Genomic DNA, 20,028 nt, shown 5'->3' on the forward strand with positions numbered 1-20,028 from the left:
TTTAAGCAAAGGAATATTAACTTTGATAGATCATGACCACCGGAAGTAAATATAAGTCTCTCAGCCTGTCCTTCTCCAAAAAACGACCAAATAGGTAGATTGTTCAGCAGCTTATTACGACCTACAGTATAGTCACGTTTTAAAGTTTAGCACCTCTAGTGGTTGTGTAAGAAACACAATTTGCGGCATATGGATTTATGCTCCCGTTGATTGCAAACGCTCCGGAGGGTCGTATATTCACAAATAACCCTCTCTGGAAAATCCTAAATTGTAGAATGGTTTGGCCATTAAAATGCTTTCATTTCTAGCGAGAAGCGTATATTGTACTTTTAGAATCCATTTCCAGTGGATGTGTAGGATCTACAGTTTGATAGATATTACGAAGATGATTTGAGGTCCCACCAGGAGAACGTGTACGTCTTTCCCCTATTCATTTCTATTGATGGCAGCGTCCATGTAAAGTTGGCGTCAACCCTCACGGGGTGGAAACAGTATTTCCGGTCTCTAAGTTTTCATAATAAAACCGGAAGTATTCCCCTCACTGTCAGATTACACAGTGATATCTGCAGTACTCATCCACTAAGAAACATCAGTTTATCCTTGTTAATTACACAACATTGATTGGTTTAAATTGTGTACAATGCTTATGTGTTTTTAACCTTCGATCCGGAGAAACAAATAGTTTTTTCGGAGTTAAGGATGGCCGAAGACACTACACTACCCATAATCCTCAGCTATAGTTTGGGACTACAACATCCGCTTTGCTTGACAAACCCCGTGATTAGTCCTCAAGCTCTGTGATTGGATGTTGGAGTGGCAGTGCGCCAAGGTTACGCCGAGCATCAAACAGCTCTTTGAAATGGAATGAAACATTACATTACATTTAGCTGACGCTTTTATCCAAAGCGACTTACAATAAGTGCATTCGACCAAGAAGATACTAACTTGAAGAAAAAAAAATCATATAAGTACATCAGGTTTCATAGAGCCAAAATATTTCAACTCAACTAGCTTTAGATAAACCAGTCCTTTATTAGTATATAAGTGCTTTGTTAGTAATTTTATTGCTCGAAGTGGAGTCGAAAGAGATGAGTTTTTAGTTTGTCACGGAAGATGTGTAAGCTATCTGCTGTCCTGATGTCAATGGGGAGCTCATTCCAACATTTTGGAGCCAGGATAGCAAATCGACGTGTTTTTGCTGATGGGAACTTGGGTCCCCTTCGCAGTGCGGGTGCAACGAGCTGTTTGGCTGATGCAGAGCGGAGTGCACGTGCTGGGCAGGGCCGCCTTAATGCACGGGCTGACCTGGGCTGAAGCCCAGGGGCCTACGGAGATCGGGGGCCTATCATGAGCCAATTAAAAAATAAAAAAATAAAATAAAAATTCTTTTTTTTTTATTTCGGGTGTTTTTTTTTTTTTTTAAATAAACAAATTCTTGGCTTTCAGAATAGGAAACTTTCATTTCCAAAATCACACGATAAATACATTTTTGAATCTTGTAAAGGGAAGACGACAGCTCTCCCTCGCCACTCTGCTGTTCCACAGCGCCGCCCCCCCTCCCTCCGGCTGACATTATGAATGTAAGCGTAGAGTAATCATAAATAACACGGCAGGGTCCGTTACAGTTTGTTTTCATCTGATTTCAATTAAACAAAGTCTTGGCTTTCAGAATATTAAACTTGTTTCGGCAAATTCAGATGATAAATACAACTTTGAAGCTTGTAACGGCATAATTACAAGCGGAGAACGGAGTAATGTAACGTCACAGCAGGCGTAACAACAGCCGGTGTTTCTCGTGAGGGTTTTCCCCGGGAAACAAACACAATACACACAAACGCAAATATACACAAACACACACACGTCAGAATGAGAATATGTTTCACATGTGACTTATTCAAATTGCGAGTGATTGAGTGAAGAAAAAGTTTGAGTGGCGCTCGGAAAAGGAAATTGTTGAGGGAAAAGGAGTTTCGAGACAAGCAGCTATTACAAAAAATGCCGAAGCTTACAGGTTATTTTAAACCTGTAGGCCACGATGAGGAGGAAGGACAGATGAGTTCAGTACCGAGCGGTAGCGGTGCCGGCCGCGGGGCCTCGGAGACAAGTAGGCCGTCTGGTTCTGATAGCGATGGAGTAGCGGGAGAGAAAAAACAGACAGGAGGGACATTATCTGTTGGAGGAGATGGAGAGGACGACGAGGACTTGCTACGTGGAGGGGAGCCAACGGCAACCGGACAAATACATGAGGGAGGCCCGATACGTCACTCATATGGAGGAGAGGACCAGGCGCGTGTAGAGCAGAGTGGAGAAGTGCGATCACAGAGCCTGCCGAGGCTATAAATGACTTTGATTTGTTGTTTAAATAGGGGGCCTACAAAAACTATCAGCCCCAGGGCCTGATGGCAGGTTAAGGCGGGCTTGGTGCTGGGGTGTACGGTTTAACCATGTCCTGGATGTAGGAAGGGCCAGATCCATTCGCAGCATGGTACGCAAGTACCGGTGTCTTGAAGTGGATTCTACCAGTTACTGGAAGCCAGTGAAGGGAGCGGAGGAGCGGCGTGGTGTGGGAAAATGTTGGAAGGTTGAAGACCAGATGAGCTGCTGCATTCTGGATGAGCTGCAGAGGTCGGATGGCACATGCGGTGGTAGACCAGCCAGGAGGGTCTAACATCTCTTTATTGTAGAGATCACTACAGTATCTTCTTGATATTTTCTATTCTATATTTCTATCGTTGACCTTCTACTTTCTCCCTATTTTGTATATGTAGGCTACTCTTAATATTTTTATTTCTTTATCAAATATAACATATTCAACAAAAATATGCAATAACGTGCTTTAACCACTAGGCGGTGCGGGTTAAAAAACTGTCAAGTTTACAGTGTTAACACAATAAATTATACTTTCCAGTATAATTTCCAGTTTAGTTTATGACGGATTTATTTTGTTATCCAAACATATATTGTTTTGATATTTGTAACACCAAATCGACAGAAAAGATGGTCTTAACAATATGACCCAGTGGTCTAGTTAAAAAATAATAATATCAAACATAATATTACTATTAACTTTATTGTGAAATTAAAACAGAACGGTAAAGAAAAATACAGTTTCAGTCTCTCGATGTGAAGCTTATGCATTGTACCATGAACCTGTATAGACCATTAACAAGTCAACTGGTGAGGAGTTGGAAAGGTAGTTTCTGAAGATGTTACAAGTAACACACAGCATACAATGCCATAATAACTTTGTATTATTAGTGTAGGACACGTATGTATGTATGTCTAACATCTGAAGATGTGTAGTTTTATTCATGTTTTCACATAATGTTACAGGATATTGCTATAATATTTCACATATTGTAGTTCTACGCATTAATATCTGATTTATAAAACATCATAGACAGAAAGGTATATCCGTCATTTAATGGTAAGCTATTGCAATTCTGATTCCATAGATGTGTCTCCCATCACCCAAAACCCCTGACTATTCTCTCAACTCAGTTGAGTCCCTGTCTATCAGCTGTGCACCATTATGGTGTAAATATAGCATAACATAATATACAGTACCTCTTTGTCAAGTATTTAAATATTATTTGTACATGTGTGTGAACTTTAAACCCCAGACCTTGAAGACTGTTCTGTTTATAATAAATTATTCCACGAGACAGGGAGATGACAGTGGTTACAGTTATGTTTGAAAGCTTACATGAAGATATTGACCTTATCCTCCACCTAAGCATGTTTCATAAGCCTGTTTGAGGCTTGCCTGTTGACCGGCAGGCTAAATCCAGGTCCCGTCCCCTTCTCTGACCGATGTTATTCTGGTTATGGCAGCACAGTGAAAGCCAGTCAGCCACCTGATTGTTATTGCAAGTTTCAGATTAGGACATCATAGTATCAAAGTCCACTATGGTTTGTGCCAAAATGCCTTAAAATAGTCCAAAGTGTAATTACTTTACTCGAAGGATATTCTCCAGCACTGCTGTTGCCTTATCTTATACCTAACCTTATCAACAGCCCTAGAAAATGCATGTTTTTGAAGATAATCTGACAATTATTTCATGCTGATATCTACAGTTTATCTTGACATTGTGTTTGAAAACCAGGTTACACGAGTATGCTGAATTAATAATATAAAATATGGGACAGGCATTAAATAAACATTTAAGATTTCTCTTACAATAAAGGTAACCATTTTATTATGAACATTTTAGCACCTCTTTTCACCCTCTGTCTGAAACCAGAGCCCAGTCTGCTGATTGGATATATGGCTGGCTCTGTTGTGATTGGTCAACTGCTTGCAGAGCCAACCCTTAGCCTATCACGTACAATTTGTTGGAGTGCTAGCCAATAGAAGCACAAGTGTTACATAGTGATATCAATACCTTACGGTAGTAAACAAAGGACTGCAATGGAGGCGTTTCAGGCAGGGCAGGAGAGAGAAAATCCCTCTGGAGGGAACTTTGGAATTTTTTTCTTTACAGACAATTTACACACACAAAAAACATTTTAACACATTGCATGAAAAGGGAACCATCACTGTCCCTCTTTTCAAGTACGTGCAAATCAAATGACTCTTGTGGATGATAGATTCTCTATGTAGGGACTTAAGCACTCATAATTATATTCCAATAGATAGTGTAATAAATTTAAATCAATATTGAATGACGTAACAAACAGAGTAAGCTTAAAACTGTTTTATTCTGAAAACATTTCCGGTTAGCATTGGCTTGTGGCTAACGTTGTTGCTAAAGGAATGTAGTTTATTTTGAAAAGCTTTATTGAAAGGCGTCTACATTGTCAACAGTGACGGGATTTCCGGTTTTACGTTAACAGCAGTTAAAATGCATTAAATCTTGAATGAGTGTATGAGGAGAAAAGGCGTGTGGAGTTATACAATGAACACACTACGTCTAAATCCTCAGTTGTACGCAATATCGGAAACAGACGAAAGTGGTGGGAGGATCCCCATCGTCAGGCCCGCCATTGAGAGGAGGAGCCAAGGAAGAGATATTAGGCTTGTTTGAGACAAGCGAGACCTGCGCAATTTCGATCAATGTCTTGCTAGTGCGTGGCATGATGGTTAGTCCGACTTGCTCTGGAGGCTCGCCTACATGAGACGTTGAAATCTCCTGGGGCAAAGACGCCTGCGGCCTTGAGAGCGAGGCACGGCGGCGCAGTTCCTCTCCACGGGCTGCGGAAGCAAAATGCTTGATGGGAAACGACTCGCTGGTATCTCGAGCTGAGCGCTAAGTGGTGGTTTTTACCACGTGCTGCTGATGAAACTCCAATTGGCTCTGCAAAAGTTTGTTGTTGTTTTGTGTCAGTTTTACGTCGCCCCCTGTATTAACATTTTTCATAATTGTTCCACAATGTTTATCATCATGAAATTAATATCTATATATGTTACACTATACTTGCACTGCTTACCGTTTTCATACTTTATATATCTTAGCATATTCATACTGCTCACAGGCTGCTTTGTATATTCATACCCCTCACTGTTTATTCATCATTCAATTAATTCTATATTTTATTCTGTAAATTGTGTACATTACTTTTCACTTTACTGCTTGTTGCACCCCTGGTTGGAAGCTAAACTGCATTTCGTTGTCTCAGTACCTGTAATATGTGCAATAACAATAAAGTTGAATCTAATCTTGAGCAGGAACAAATGTATTTACTTAGTACATATCTGACATTAACGATTAAACACATGTGTGCATTCTCTATAAATGCAAACCGAGTCAAGCCGACTCCGGAGGTGGCGGTATGCACCTTAAAGTTGTTTGCAATCCGCCAAAAAACCGAGAGAAGAAGGCGAAGAAGAAGAAGCCGGTCGTTTCTCAATCTCGAGGATTCTGGCTTCCAAGCCAATATTTCAAGGATGCTACGTCATCGAGTGCCGCCGAAGGACTGTTCCAATCTCCAGCATACTTGGAACTCCACCGAGGCCACGTCCTTGGTTTGGGAGAAATTTCGAGGCTGCACATGGGTAGACTTTGCGTCCTTAAAATCCCCGAAATGCTTTGCGCACGGACCAATTTCAAAAACCCTTGCGGAGAATTGCTGAACCGACGCAGCACACATTTAAATGTAAGTATGTAGTGGCGTAGAACATGTGTTGGTAAATATGTTACATTTGTTTGTTATCACCAAAAATGTGTTCCATAAAAGATAGACATCGTGAGGTATTTATTTTCGGTACAGTTTATGTTGAAACCGTTAGAGAGAGTGGCACACTTGTTAGCCTGTTCCATTCTTCTTCGTTTTCCGAAGCATACTTGCTTCGTTTCAGAGGGAAGTGACTTGGAAGTACGCGACCACCAAGCCAGCATCCTCGTGATTGAGAAACACCCGCCGACTCTGAGCTGTCGACAGCCATTGGAATGAATGGAATGCAGTTGGAGGTCAACCAATCACAGAGCTTGAGAACTAATCACGGGGCTTGTCAAACAGAGCACATGGTGTAGTCCTAAACGATAGCTGGGGATTCTGGGTAGTGTAGTGTCTTCTGCCATCCTTTACTCCGAAAAATATTTGTTTCTCCGAATCGAAGGGGAAAAATACAAAAGCATTGCACACAATTTAAACCAATCAATGTTGTGTAATTAACATAGGATAATCTGGTGTTTTTTAGTCGATGAATAGTGCAGTTATCACTGTAAAATCAATCGACAGTAAGGGGAATACTTACTTATTGGCCAGCCTTAGGCTGGCCACAATAAAAGGCCACTCTGAAACGTGCATTTTTGCTTTATTGGGGCGTCTGGGGGGTCCGAAAACCAGTCAGTATCTGGTGTGAGGGTTAGGATTAGGGTTAGGGTAACGTTGTGAATCGAGTGGCCCATGGTGGTGGTGGGGTTATGGTATGGGCAGGCGTATGTTATGGACGATGAACACAGGCCACTCGATTCACAACATTACCCTAACCCTAATCCTAACCCTCACACCAGATATTGACTGGTTTTCGGACCCCCCCAGAAAAGCAAAACTGCATGTTTCAGAGTGGCCTTTTATTGTGGCCAGCCTAAGGCACACCTGTGCAATAATCATGCTGTCTAATCAGCATCTTGATATGCCACACCTGTGAGGTGGGATGGATTATCTCGGCAAAGGAGAAGTGCTCACTGTCACAGATCTTTTCAGATTTGTGAACAATATTTGAGAGAAATTGTTATTTTGTGTACATAGAAAATGTTTTAGATCTTTGAGTTCATCTCATGAAAAATGGGAGCAAAAACAAAAGTGTTGCATTTATATTTTTGTTCAGTGTAGTTTATTAGATGAACATGCCCTCAGACACTGCTGTTTCCTGCAAGATGTTGCAGTAGGCCCCCAGTAGCGGGGTTTCTCGGGCTTAACAGTTTAATGATGATGTGTTCTTTGTTGCTGCTGTTAACATATTTTGTTTCATTCACAAAATACATTTTGAGTTCCGAAGTGACTTGTCGCGTGCCTGAGGTTTTAATATATTCCTAAAAAAGCCAACGTTTATGGGCGAGAAGTACAACACGCATTTGTGCTTCTCAGAAATTAACTTTGTGTGATGGAAAGACTTTGCCACTGCTGGTTAGGTTTGACCCCTAACCCCTAATGCAATAATATGAGTGGCTAAATTAACCAATCTTCTGACCAGGGGGGTATACTACGAAGCAGGATTTTCGCTTAGCCGGCTAACTTCAGGGAAAAGTCGGGGTTTCCCGTCCTACAAAGCTGGTTCTCTTTTTAGCAGGCTAGATCTCCATGGTAATTTGTGCTGTGTGGCTAACCTGCCCCGGAGCAGGTTAGGTTGCAGGCTAAGAGCTCAACTCAGTGAAAGCACTGCCTTCTGACCAATCAGAGTTCAGTGTGCAGAGTTTAAAGGGATCAAGTCATATTATAGGAGAAAGGAAATACAGAATAGCTGCCGTTGCAGGAAATACGGCCGGCAAAAATCACCGACTGTGTGAACGTGAACATTAATAGAATATCACCTCCCATATTCAGAGCAATCTGACTATTATAACATTAGCGTTAAGGAAGTTTACTTAAATGTCTGCCACAACATAAGTAACCGGATCAGAGTTAAATTAAGTACAGTCCTCGGCATATAACATCATAATTAGGGCTGTCAAGTTAAACACGTTAACGCCACTAATTATTTTAACGCATGTGTATTTTTTGTCCTCGGTCACCCCGTAGTTTCAGAGCGCATCGAGTTTAAAATACCGTCTACAACCTGATGCTGACAGCCCCGCTCCTGCTGCCCGCTTGCGGCAGACCACACTTCCACGCTCACCGGCAGGCACCGACCGGCCATCGGGAGGACGTGTGTATGTGTGACGCGAGAGAGAGACCTTACGTGTGTTGTTGTTGTTAGCATCTGGTGCTAGCTAGCTGCGCTAACGGATATAAGGAGCTGTTTAAATGAAAACAGAGTGACATTTCGCCTACAACTGCGCCGAGCACTTGACTTTCTCACACACACACACACACACACACACGTATTATATTATCGAATGAGAGAGTTTCCAGATTGAATTGAGGCGAATATTTGTAATGTTCAGAGGTTGTTGTGTTTAATATTCATGAGAATATTTGTCATTATTCAAATGATAATAAACATTTGCATAAAGCATATTTGTCCACTCATATGTTGATAAGAGTATTAAAAACTTGAAAAATATTCCTCTAAGGAACATTTAGAACAGATAAAAAATTTGCGATTAATCGTGATTAACTATGGACAATCATGCGATTAAATATTTGAATCGACTGACAGCCCTAATCATAATGTATCATATATTTCCTTATCTGAGTCAGCTGAGCCGTATCTGGCCGTGCAACACTCACAGTGTCACATACTGTATGCAGAAGTATTATTTAAGCAACACATTAAGTTGACGAAACACTCGAGACAAATGTAATTAAAGTCAGATCCACTCGTGTCTTAGACGGGGCAGTGATATCATAAACCTGTTAATGTACGCATTCAAACACTTATTCTTTCACCAGCTGTATTCACCTTGCAGGTGCAACTATGTGGCTTTTATCCTGGATACAGTGTTTAAGTCATGGATGTTTAAAGTTTAACTTCTTCATATGTCTAATATTATAATATTTAGGAAGTATGACGCTGAGCTGTCAGTACGCTTCTCCATGTTTGTGATTGGTCGAATGCTCCAAATACCACCCCTTTCATGTGAACGCGCACCTAACTAGATAGGACACGGCTGGCTTGAGCGATCCACTTGATAACCTGCGTCGTAGTACCGTTTAGCAAGAGCGCGCATGTTTTGGATTAGGCCAACCGGCTAACTCAAACATATCCAGGTTAGTTTGAACCAGCTTCGTAGTACAGGCCTCTGGTATACTCTTTTGTAATCCACATTACCAGCGGCTTAAGACACAAAGGATCAATAATAATCATATTTTGCTCATTTTAGTGGCAAAGGAGAGCATTACATATCATCAGGGCAGCAGCTTGGAAAAAGAGCACGAAGACAAAAATAACTGAATTGTTTCTGTGAATCATTTCATTCCTAATTGTAGTTTGTGTTATAGAGACCCAAAAGCATGACTATAGGGCAGGTTAAGATAAAGCTTTACTTTGACACTCACTGAAAACACAATGCCCCCTTTGTCTTGTTCTGCCATAATGACCGTATCACATGATAAAGACACTGGAACACTTCCACATTACGGTTATCAAAACCATCCATCTCTGACGAAGATAGATAACTATGTCTAATTGTCTTTTATACATGAACCGAAGACGAGGAGCGCAGCTGATTGAAGGGGTGAACAGATGAATAACAAGGTCACAAAGAAAAACAAGAACAAAATCACAATAGGTTATATTACCAAGTTCACACATACGAGGAATTTGCTCTGTTATATTTTTATATACACGTTTGTTCAGAAAAGTTCTGGTCTGTGTCTGTGTGCAGTTATGATCATCATAAATCACAATTTAGGTGATCAGGCATTAGAGATGTGTTTGATTAGACATAACTGCCGGCAGTCATTATCTCCGTTTGTTTCTTCAAAAGTGCTCTTTTCTGTTTTCCAAACCTTTCATATCCCTCTGCTTTTTCCCCAATTATTTTCTCTGATGGCAATCTCCTTTTCTCCCTTCGCATCAGCAAGTGCCTTAACTCAATCTGAGAGGCACACAAAAAGTGACTGACACAGCTCTGCTTTCACTGTGGTAAGAATCAGGGCCGCCACTTGCGGACAGGCAAGGCAGGCAACTGCTTGGGGCCCCAGACCAGTAGGGAGCCCCCAAGGGGCGACACATCTTTAAGGGTGCGTTCACACCTGCCTTGTATAGTCTCGTTGAATCGAACCCTGGTGCGTTTAGCCGCTTGGTGCGGTTCATTTGGGTCGGTGTGAACACAATCCGAGACCTCTGAAGTTAACTAAACAACCGGAATCTGGTTCGCTAAAATAGGTGGTCTCGGAGAGCATGCTTGCGAACTCTGGAGCAGTTCATTGCTGGTGTGAACGCAATCTGCACCAAAACATAGGAAGCGTAGTATTTACGTGTCACAAGAACGCGGATATCTTCAAAATCTTTAGCAAAAGACTCTTTCAAGACATCCGCGGTTGTTTAGTTAAAGAGTGAAGCAGAATGAAGTGTTGAACAGTGTTGTGTCAAGTAAAAATTCTCCGTCAACTACATAAAAGTAAGAACACCCGTCATCGGTGAAACGACCCTCCTTACTGCAGAACGTCTCTCATTGTATCTGTTTTTTAACGGGCGTTGTCTGATTATATAATCATATGCGCGGGCCGCTAGTGTCTGTTGATCTCCAGATTAACAGCAGCATGAGACTAACCTGCCGAAAGTGCCGATGCTCCATGGCGGAGGCTCCGGTAGAAATAGCCGGGATTTGCGTTTTTACCACCCCCTTAATGTCTGACCAATGGTTGAACAGGATTTCCCTGCACATGACTTGTTTTTAAAGTTTATAGACCGTTTGAGTTTTGCCTGTGTGAACGCAAACCAAACCTTCTGGAAAAATGAAACAATGTACAGTAACAAACTGTGGTCTGGTGCGCACCAGAAAATGGACTATTAGGTGTGAATGCACCCTAAAACGACATCAGTGTCAGTTTTTTTTTTTTTTTATGCAAAATTCAGAACAACAACTTATACAACAAATACAATTAAACAGACATCATACATTGCCATAAGCCTTCATCAAATTCAGTTCATCTACAATAGTGGGGGCCCCATTATTGTAGATGAACTAAATTTGAGTGAGCGGGGCAATGCGCAACGTTTGCAATGACAGACAGTAGGAGACGCAGTTCTCCCTTGAAAAAGAGATCTATGACTCAATGGGAGCAATCTGGATAAATACAGGTTACAAACAGGAGACCTCCCTAATGGGGCCCCACCTTATCCAGGCTCACTCCGGTCAGTGTCCCGCAAATCGCGTGCATGATTGTTTACAAAATAATCCTCCTGATGACAAGGAAAGGCACTGAAAAATGAAAAGAAATTATCTTTCTGGAAGCGAAAAAAGGAAGAAGTAAAAAAATTAAGATGAGAGAAAAAAAACAATACAGTGGTAAGTAAGTTGAGTATATAACGATGAAATACTAAATAACTAAATGTTGCTAGACTAAAAACTAGAAACTTGAATGAACTTCCACGAGAATAAAATTATTTATTTTGTTTACTTTGACGTTTAACATGACATTAGTTAACCTAGCAGAACAGTATCTGCTCTGCTGGCCGTGACATTACCGAGTCAAGTGTGCGCAGCCGGGTCAGTACAACGCAGTTGACCTATTAGCTTAGCTGGCTGAAAGAACGTAGAAGCTAGAAATTAAAGTTGCCGTTGACGTGTTAGCTTAGCTAGCCGGCTGAAAGAACGTAAAAAGGAATTACAGTATTAACACGTCTTCATTCATCTTTTTGGCATTGTTATTGAAATAAACATGGTCTCTGCCATTGCCTACATTAACGTTTCACCCGTTGTTTAATGGGACACCAGTAATGGAGTAATTTGGAGGGGGATAATCAGCTAACTTTTTCTGTAAGCTAGTTAACTGATGAAGCTGTGTCCAACTGAGCTAACTTTCAAGCTATGAATGTTAAATTAGGAAATTTAGATGCAAGACATTTGGACAAGTGTACTCAAGTAACTTATTGTTAAGTTAGTGTGCTATGTGTTGAGTGTATTTTATTGTATTTTCCTTCTCTGTAGTGTACTCCTAGTGGTTTTATGATGATACTGAAAACTGTATATGTCAACCTTAGTTGCCATAGTGCAGGCTCTAGCACAATCCTCTGTATTGGAACCATGTTCACTTACATTGTTCCTTTCAAATGAAATGGAAATAGTAAACAATGAAGAATAGTGGAAGCTATCCCCAAGAACAACATTTGAAAGCTGAATCAGGAATTTGAATTATATAAATTGAACGCATTTTGAATTGTTAACATGTTACTGTTATAAGTTTCACGTTATTATCCATCCTTAGGATCCTTTCTTAAGTTTCTGGCACCAGCAGCAGCAACGGAAAAGGATAAGGTGCCCCCTCCAAATGCTGATATCCCACTTTTAAGTGATTATACTGTGCCTCACACTCCAAAGACTCCTTGTAACATGATATTCCCCGTTTCTTTTTTGGTCATAGCAGTTCAGTCAACATCTACCTCTAGTGGGGCGTCAAAATCTACCTCGAGTGGGGTGTCAACATCTTCCTCCAGTGAGGCGTCAACATCTGCCTCCAGTGGGGTGTCAACATCTACCTCGAGTGGGGCATCAACATCTTCCTCCAGTGAGGCGTCAACATCTGCCTCCAGTGGGACAGCAACATCTTCTCATCATGAAGATGACACGTCAACCCCTACCTCCAGCAGCACTACCACAAAAGGTTTGATCACATCAGACGACCCTGCATAATGGCCAAATGTCCGAAATGATAGTGAAAAGTGTTCACTAGTAACAAGAGGACCAATACAAGAAACAGATATAGTCTTTCCGCAGAATACTGAAAAAACTTCAAGTAGATTTACAAAGGAAAACTATTCTGGTTTTATTTTCTCTTTATATTTATATGTGTGATTTATTAGTTTTTGTATGTCTTTTATATTCATATTACTAACAACTAACTTTGAATATAACAAAAATGCGAAGTTGTTAAATAAAAAACTGTTTACATTTAGCAATTTTTGTTGGTGTCAGATTATTTATAACACTGGTGATGACATTTTATAAAAAAATAGTGCTGATTGGGACACCAGAAGTTCACTGGTTCAGCCTGATTGGCTGAGGGAGAGGGGAAGAGGAAGTGAATTACTCTCTTTTTCATGAACATTGATTGTCCCATTGTCCTTGATCAAAGCACCCAACCTCCAGTCACACCTGTAGACCAATAGCTATCAAGTCTGTTGTAAAGGCACATTTTCTGATTGAATAAATGGTCAAAAACAGTAAAGTACATTTTCCCAAATATAAATCTATTGCTTGTTCTTCAATTAATACAGTCAAACGTTTTTATTTTCACCAGTGACAATCAAAACAAGGGTTAACTTGTAAAAAACTAGTATTTTAGAACAGCTGACTGTTAATCAATGAATTACTCTGAGCTCCTCTACTCTCCAACCTCAGCATGCTGGGCATTTTAATTTGGCCGCTCCTGCTCAGCAGTGAGGAAACTGTCTGATGCTGTGTCCGTCACTCTCTGGTTCTTCTCTTGCCTATGTGTACTTGTCTTTTACTGATTTTCTCTCTCTGTCCGTCTTTGTGTGTCTGACCTTCTTGTTTGCACACACAGGATTTATCACAATGCAAGGCACACCTGACTGCAGTATTCTCTCTCTCACCCTTTCTCTGCAGGTGTCAAGCACGACCCTCTTATCAGATGGAATGAGAAATGACTTGACTCATATTTTTATGATTGTGTAAAGCCACTGTTTTAGGGTTTATACTGTAGGTGCTTTATCAAATTAATTTAGTAAGTGAATGCTAGGATTGCATAGAAGCATTGTAGCTGTTGTTTATGGTGATTTTCTTATCATTCCTCATGGTAAAGTTATCTAATGTTGGATATGACTGTCAAAAGTAATAATGATGAGCTGCAATAATTGTCAGACATATTGCAGATAAACAATGAACTAAAGAAGTGCTCCTTGGTGGACAGACTACAGTATGTAATCGCAGCCCAGGGTCTCACTATTGCTACTATATCTTTGACAGTCTCTACTTTATTGCTACTTATTGTTAACTTAATATCTGAAATTGTTTTTTATATTCTTGCCCTGGAACATGAGCAGTAAGTAGCCAACATGGATTTGGCTCTTATGCTCCACATTTAGTTACAGAGGTAGTTTGTGAACAGCGCTAAAAAACAGTCAGTGATTGGCTGCCAACATGACTGGACATGTAGCTTTTTTCCCAATGTGACCTCCCACTGAGGGTCATGGCTTATTCAGGTCATTGAGCACAAGACTATGGCCCAAAACACTGCAAAAACAGTTTTTTACGATGTAAATATAAAAAACAAATGTGCCAAAGCACATGCAAATGAAGGAACATCTTCACCAAGTGACAACACATGCGCAGCTTTTAGAAAACATTCTGTCAGGGTTCAAGCAGTAAAAGTAGGACGGCAGGTATTTATGACAAAAAACAAGCTTTTATGAACAAACTAAACAAAAATCTGTTTAACACAAAAACAGGGAGGCGGTAACCCTCGAACCTCCTGGTGGACACCGGTGGTCAGGGAAGCCGTCCGACTGAAGAAGGAGGCCTTCAGGGATTTGTTATCCCGGGGGACTCCCGAGGCAGTTGCAAGGTACCGACAGGCCCGAAGGGCAGCAGCCTCAGCCGTGGCCGAGGCAAAGCAGCGGGTGTGGGAGAAGTTCGGAGAAGACATGGAGAAAGACTTTCGGGCGGCACCAAAGTTGTTCTGGAAAACTGTCCGACACCTCAGGAGGGGGAAGCAGGGAACCATCCAAGCTCTGTACAGTAAGGATGGGACGTTGTTGACCTCAACTGATGGAGTGTTAGGGCGTTGGAAGGAGCACTTTGAGGAACTCCTGAACCCGACAACTCCGCCCTCTATGTTAGAGGCAGAGCTGGAGTATGACGGGGGATCGACACCAATCTCCCGGGGGGAGGTCACTGAGGTCGTCAAACAACTTCACAGTGGCAAAGCCCCGGGGGTGGATGAGATCCGCCCAGAAATGCTGAAGGCTCTGGGTGTTGAGGGACTGTCATGGTTGACACGTCTCATCAACGTTGCGTGGAAGTCGGAAACAGTACCGAAGGAGTGGCAGACCGGGGTGGTGGTTCCCCTTTTCAAAAAGGGGGATCAGAGGGTGTGTGCCAATTACAGAGGCATCACACTACTCAGCCTCCCCGGGAAAGTTTACTCTAAGGTACTCGAAAGGAGGGTCAGGCCGATTGTCGAACCTCAGATTGAGGAGGAACAATGCGGATTCCGTCTTGGTCGTGGAACGACGGATCAGCTTTTTACTCTCAAGGATCCTGGAGGGGGCCTGGGAGTACGCTTATCCAGTCTACATGTGTTTTGTAGACTTGGAGAAGGCGTATGACCGGGTTCCCAGGGAGTCACTGTGGGAGGTGCTGCGGGAGTATGGGGTGAGGGGGTCTCTACTCAGGGCCATCCAATCTCTGTACTCCCAAAGCGAGAGCTGTGTCCGGGTCCTCGGTAGTAAGTCGGACCCATTTCAGGTGAGGGTTGGCCTCCGCCAGGGCTGCGCTTTGTCACCAATCCTGTTTGTAATATACATGGATCGGATTTCGAGGCGTAGTCGTGGGGGAGGGGGTCTGCAGTTCGGTGGACTAAGGATTGCACCACTGCTTTTTGCAGATGATGTGGTTCTGATGGCTTCATCGGTCTGCGACCTTCAGCACTCACTGGATCGGTTCGCAACCGAGTGTGAAGCGGCTGGGATGAGGATCAGCACCTCCAAATCTGAGGCCATGGTTCTCAGCAGGAAACCGATGGATTGTCCACTCCAAGTAGGGAATGAGTCCTTACCCCAAGTGAAGGAGTTCAAGTATCTCGGGGTCTTGTTCTCGAGTGGGGGAACAATGGAGCGTGAGATGGGTCGGAGAATCGGAGCAGCGGGAGCGGTACTGCAGTCTCTTTACCGCACCGTTGTGACGAAAAGGGAGCTGAGCCAGAAGGCAAAGCTCTCTGTCTACCGGGCCATTTTCGTTCCTACCCTCACCTATGGTCATGAAGGATGGGTCATGACCGAAAGAACGAGATCGCGGGTACAAGCGGCCGAGATGGGTTTTCTCCGCAGGGTGGCTGGTGTCTCCCTTAGGGATAAAGTGAGAAGTTCGGTCATCCGGGAGGGACTCGGAGTTGAACCGCTCCTCCTTCGCGTCGAAAGGAGCCAGTTGAGGTGGTTCGGGCACCTAGTTAGGATGCCACCTGGGCGCCTCCCTAGGGAGGTGTTCCAGGCACGTCCAGCTGGGAAGAGACCAAGGGGTAGACCTAGAACCAGATGGAGGGATTATATCTCTTCTCTGGCCTGGGAGCGCCTTGGGATCCCCCAGTCAGAGCTGTTTGATGTGGCCAGGGAAAAGAAAGTTTGGGGCTCTCTGCTGGAACTGCTACCTCCGCGACCCGACCACGGATAAGCGGGAGAAGATGGATGGATGGACAAAAGCAGGGGAACAAGCCAAGATAGAAAAACAATGGAAAAATGAACATGTACAGACCAGGGAGGGCACGAGGAACAGGATCAGGAACACAGGCAGGATCTCAGGGAAAACAGACCGGGCCATAGACGGGAACGAAGATGACGACTCAACAAAGAACACAAGACAAGCCTATATGCAACCCAAGACTAATCACAGTGATAAAACACAGCTGGAGAGGGGAGGTGAAACACAGGGGCAGGAGGTGAACCAATCAGACAGTCACACAGGCGGGAAAACGCAGGAAGTGAAACAGGACAAGACACAAGGAGAAAAGTCATTTCAAAATAAAACAGGAAACATTCAACACAAACACAAAATCATGACACATGTCGCCAGCTTGACGGACCGCTGCAATAATCTGAAAACACAACGGAAACGGTGATATTAAAAAGTGATGCACACAGCTGAGATCGGAACTGATTTTCATATTATTATTAGGGCTGTCAGTCGATTAAAATATGTGACCCGCTCTATCGAAATCAGTCGGAAGTCGCAACGGCTCATTTCAAAATAAACGTGGATTTGCGTAAAAAACTATTTTTTCGGGGTTTGGGTGTTTTGTTTGATTTTAAACAGACAAAGTCTTGGCTTTCAGAATATGAAACTTTTATTTCCAAACTCACACGATAAATACATTCTTTAAGCTTGTAAAGGGAAGATGACAGGCAATCTGCTCTTCCGCAGCGCCGCCCCCCCTCCCTCCGGCTGACATTATGAATGTAAGCGTAGAGTAATCATAAATAACACGGCAGGGTCCGTTACAGTTTGTTTTCATCTGATTTCAATTAAACAAAGTCTTGGCTTTCAGAATATTAAACTTGTTTCGGCAAATTCAGATGATAAATACAACTTTGAAGCTTGTAACGGCATAATTACAAGCGGAGAACGGAGTAATGTAACGTCACAGCAGGCGTAACAACAGCCGGTGTTTCTCGTGAGGGTTTTCCCCGGGAAACAAACACAATACACACAAACGCAAAAATACACAAACACACACACGTATACACACACACACACTCACACACACACACTCGCGAGCTTCCCCAAGACCAGTAATCCAAACGAAAATATCTTCCCTCCGTAGTATTTTGATCATTTTCTAATAACCAATCAGGTCGATGGATTCCAGAGAAGGGGAAACTTTGAAGGCCTTTTTCTCAAAATGATGACTCGGTGACAGTCATTATATAATGTGACAGATTTCGCTTAATATTTGGAGTACAAAAACAATCCTGATATCATTAGAAAGCTAGGAATATCCTCTTTCCAGCAGTGTATACAACTCAAAATGTGTCTTCGGGTCAATGCGACTGATTTCAATTGAGCAGGTCACATATATAGTTAATCGCGATTAATCGCATGATTGTCCATAGTTAATCGCACAATTTTTATCTGTTCTAAATGTTCCTTAGAGGGATATTTTTCAAGTTTTTAATACTCTCATCAACATATGAGTGGACAAATATGTTTTATGCAAATGTTTGTTGATTATCATTTGATCAATGACAAATATTCTCATGAATATTAAACATAACAACCTCTGAACATTACAAATATCCGCCTCAATTCAACCTGGAACCTCTCTCATACAATACAATAATACAATACAAAGTGTGTGTGTGTGTGTGTGTGTGTGTGTGTGTGTGTGTGTGTGTGTGTGTGTGTGTGTGTGTGTGTGTGTGTGTGTGTGTGTGTGTGTGTGTGTGTGTGTGTGTGTGTGTGTGTGTGTGTGTGTGTGTGTGGAGAGACACTGTCATGGTTTGTTGGATCGTTGCAATCATGTTGCGCGCACTATCCGTACTGAGTGTGCTGACTTTTCGTACAATGTCCCACTGTCTGGCTACCTGCATAAAGTCAAGTGCTCGGCGCAGTTGTCGGCGAAATTTCGCTCCTCTGTTTTAATTGAAACAGCTCCTTATATCCGTTAGCGCAGCTAGCTAGCACCAGATGCTAACAACAACAATACACGTTAGGTGTGCCCGTTCTCTCTCTCTCTCGCTCGTGCCACACATACACACACCCTCCCGGTCCTCCCGATGGCCAGTCGGTGCCTGCCGGTGAGCATGGAAGTCTGGTCTGCCGCAAGCAGACGGCAGGAGCGGGGCTGTCAGCATCAACTTGTAGATGGTATTTTAAACTCGTTCCGCTCTGAAACTACGGGTCGGCCGAGGACAAAAAATACACATGGGTTAATCGCATTAAAATAATTAGTGGCGTTAATTATTATTATAAAGTTGGTCAACTGTCACTCTTGCGGTTTCATAATTTTGAGTGTTTTGTCAGTATTTTCTAAATGACTAGGCTAGCTCCGTTAGCTAGCTAGCTTAAAACAGATCTTGTATGAAATCATTGTTAAAAATGAGCCGATATAACTTACAATTGAGGTGAGTTTTCATTGACATTGACTGTGTTTTATTTGCATAGGGTTAGGGTTACTGGAAACCCTAACCCCAACCCTTATGGATTGTTTTGGACCGTTTGCATTTGTCGGCCCCCATACAAGTGTTAACAATTGAAAGTTTAGTTTTAAGAGTCGCTGCTTAGTAGGAACAGACTGCAGATACATTTCTGCATTGCCTATGTCAGCAGACAGTGCGGTGTCTCTGGTTTCAGGTTGGGATTGTGTGAGCCAAGCAGCAGTGTAACTTGTTTTCGAGGTGATGAATCTACAATTCCCTCTTCAATCAGCGGGATGGTAGAGACGGCTGCAGACAGCAGCCTCACAGCCAGAGTGGAGCTGACACAAGGCCCCCGCCGAGCCCTTTCCCCTGGGTCGGCTTTAATGTCGTTAACAGGTGGGGGGCAAAAATAGATGTAAGAGAGGCATAACACGCACACACACACACACACACACACACACACACACACACACACACACACACACACACACACACACACACACACACACACACACACACACACACACACACACACACACACACACACACACACACACACACACACACACACACACACACACACACACACACACACACACACACACACACACACAGAAAAGGAGTTAGGGTTGTGTGTGTGTGTGTGTGTGTGTGTGTGTGTGTGTGTGTGTGTGTGTGTGTGTGACACATTTCTACACCGGTACATTTTAAAGCCAAGGGACTCGTAGACGTTAGCATAAACAGATTCATTTACAGAAGCTACACACACACACACACACACACACACACACACACACACACACACACACACCCCCACACACACACACACACACACACACACACACACACACACACACACACACACACACACACACACACACACGTGGCCATTTAGCTGATGCTCTTTTTCACCTCCTCCCACCAGTACACTTTCAGACCCCCCC

At 42.7% G+C, this 20,028-nt stretch overlaps 1 long non-coding RNA gene across 1 annotated transcript; it reads left to right on the forward strand.

Moving 5' to 3' along the window:
- Nucleotides 1–11,219: 11,219 nt before the first annotated feature.
- On the forward strand, nt 11,220–14,260 carry LOC307021054. The gene is made up of 3 exons (XR_013803069.1): nt 11,220–11,561; nt 12,637–12,876; nt 13,842–14,260. It is a non-coding gene; the product is annotated as an uncharacterized lncRNA (long non-coding RNA).
- Nucleotides 14,261–20,028: the final 5,768 nt, after the last annotated feature.

Source organism: Notothenia rossii (genome assembly GCF_949606895.1).
Source record: "Notothenia rossii genome assembly, chromosome: 10".
Classification (NCBI taxonomy): domain Eukaryota; kingdom Metazoa; phylum Chordata; class Actinopteri; order Perciformes; family Nototheniidae; genus Notothenia; species Notothenia rossii.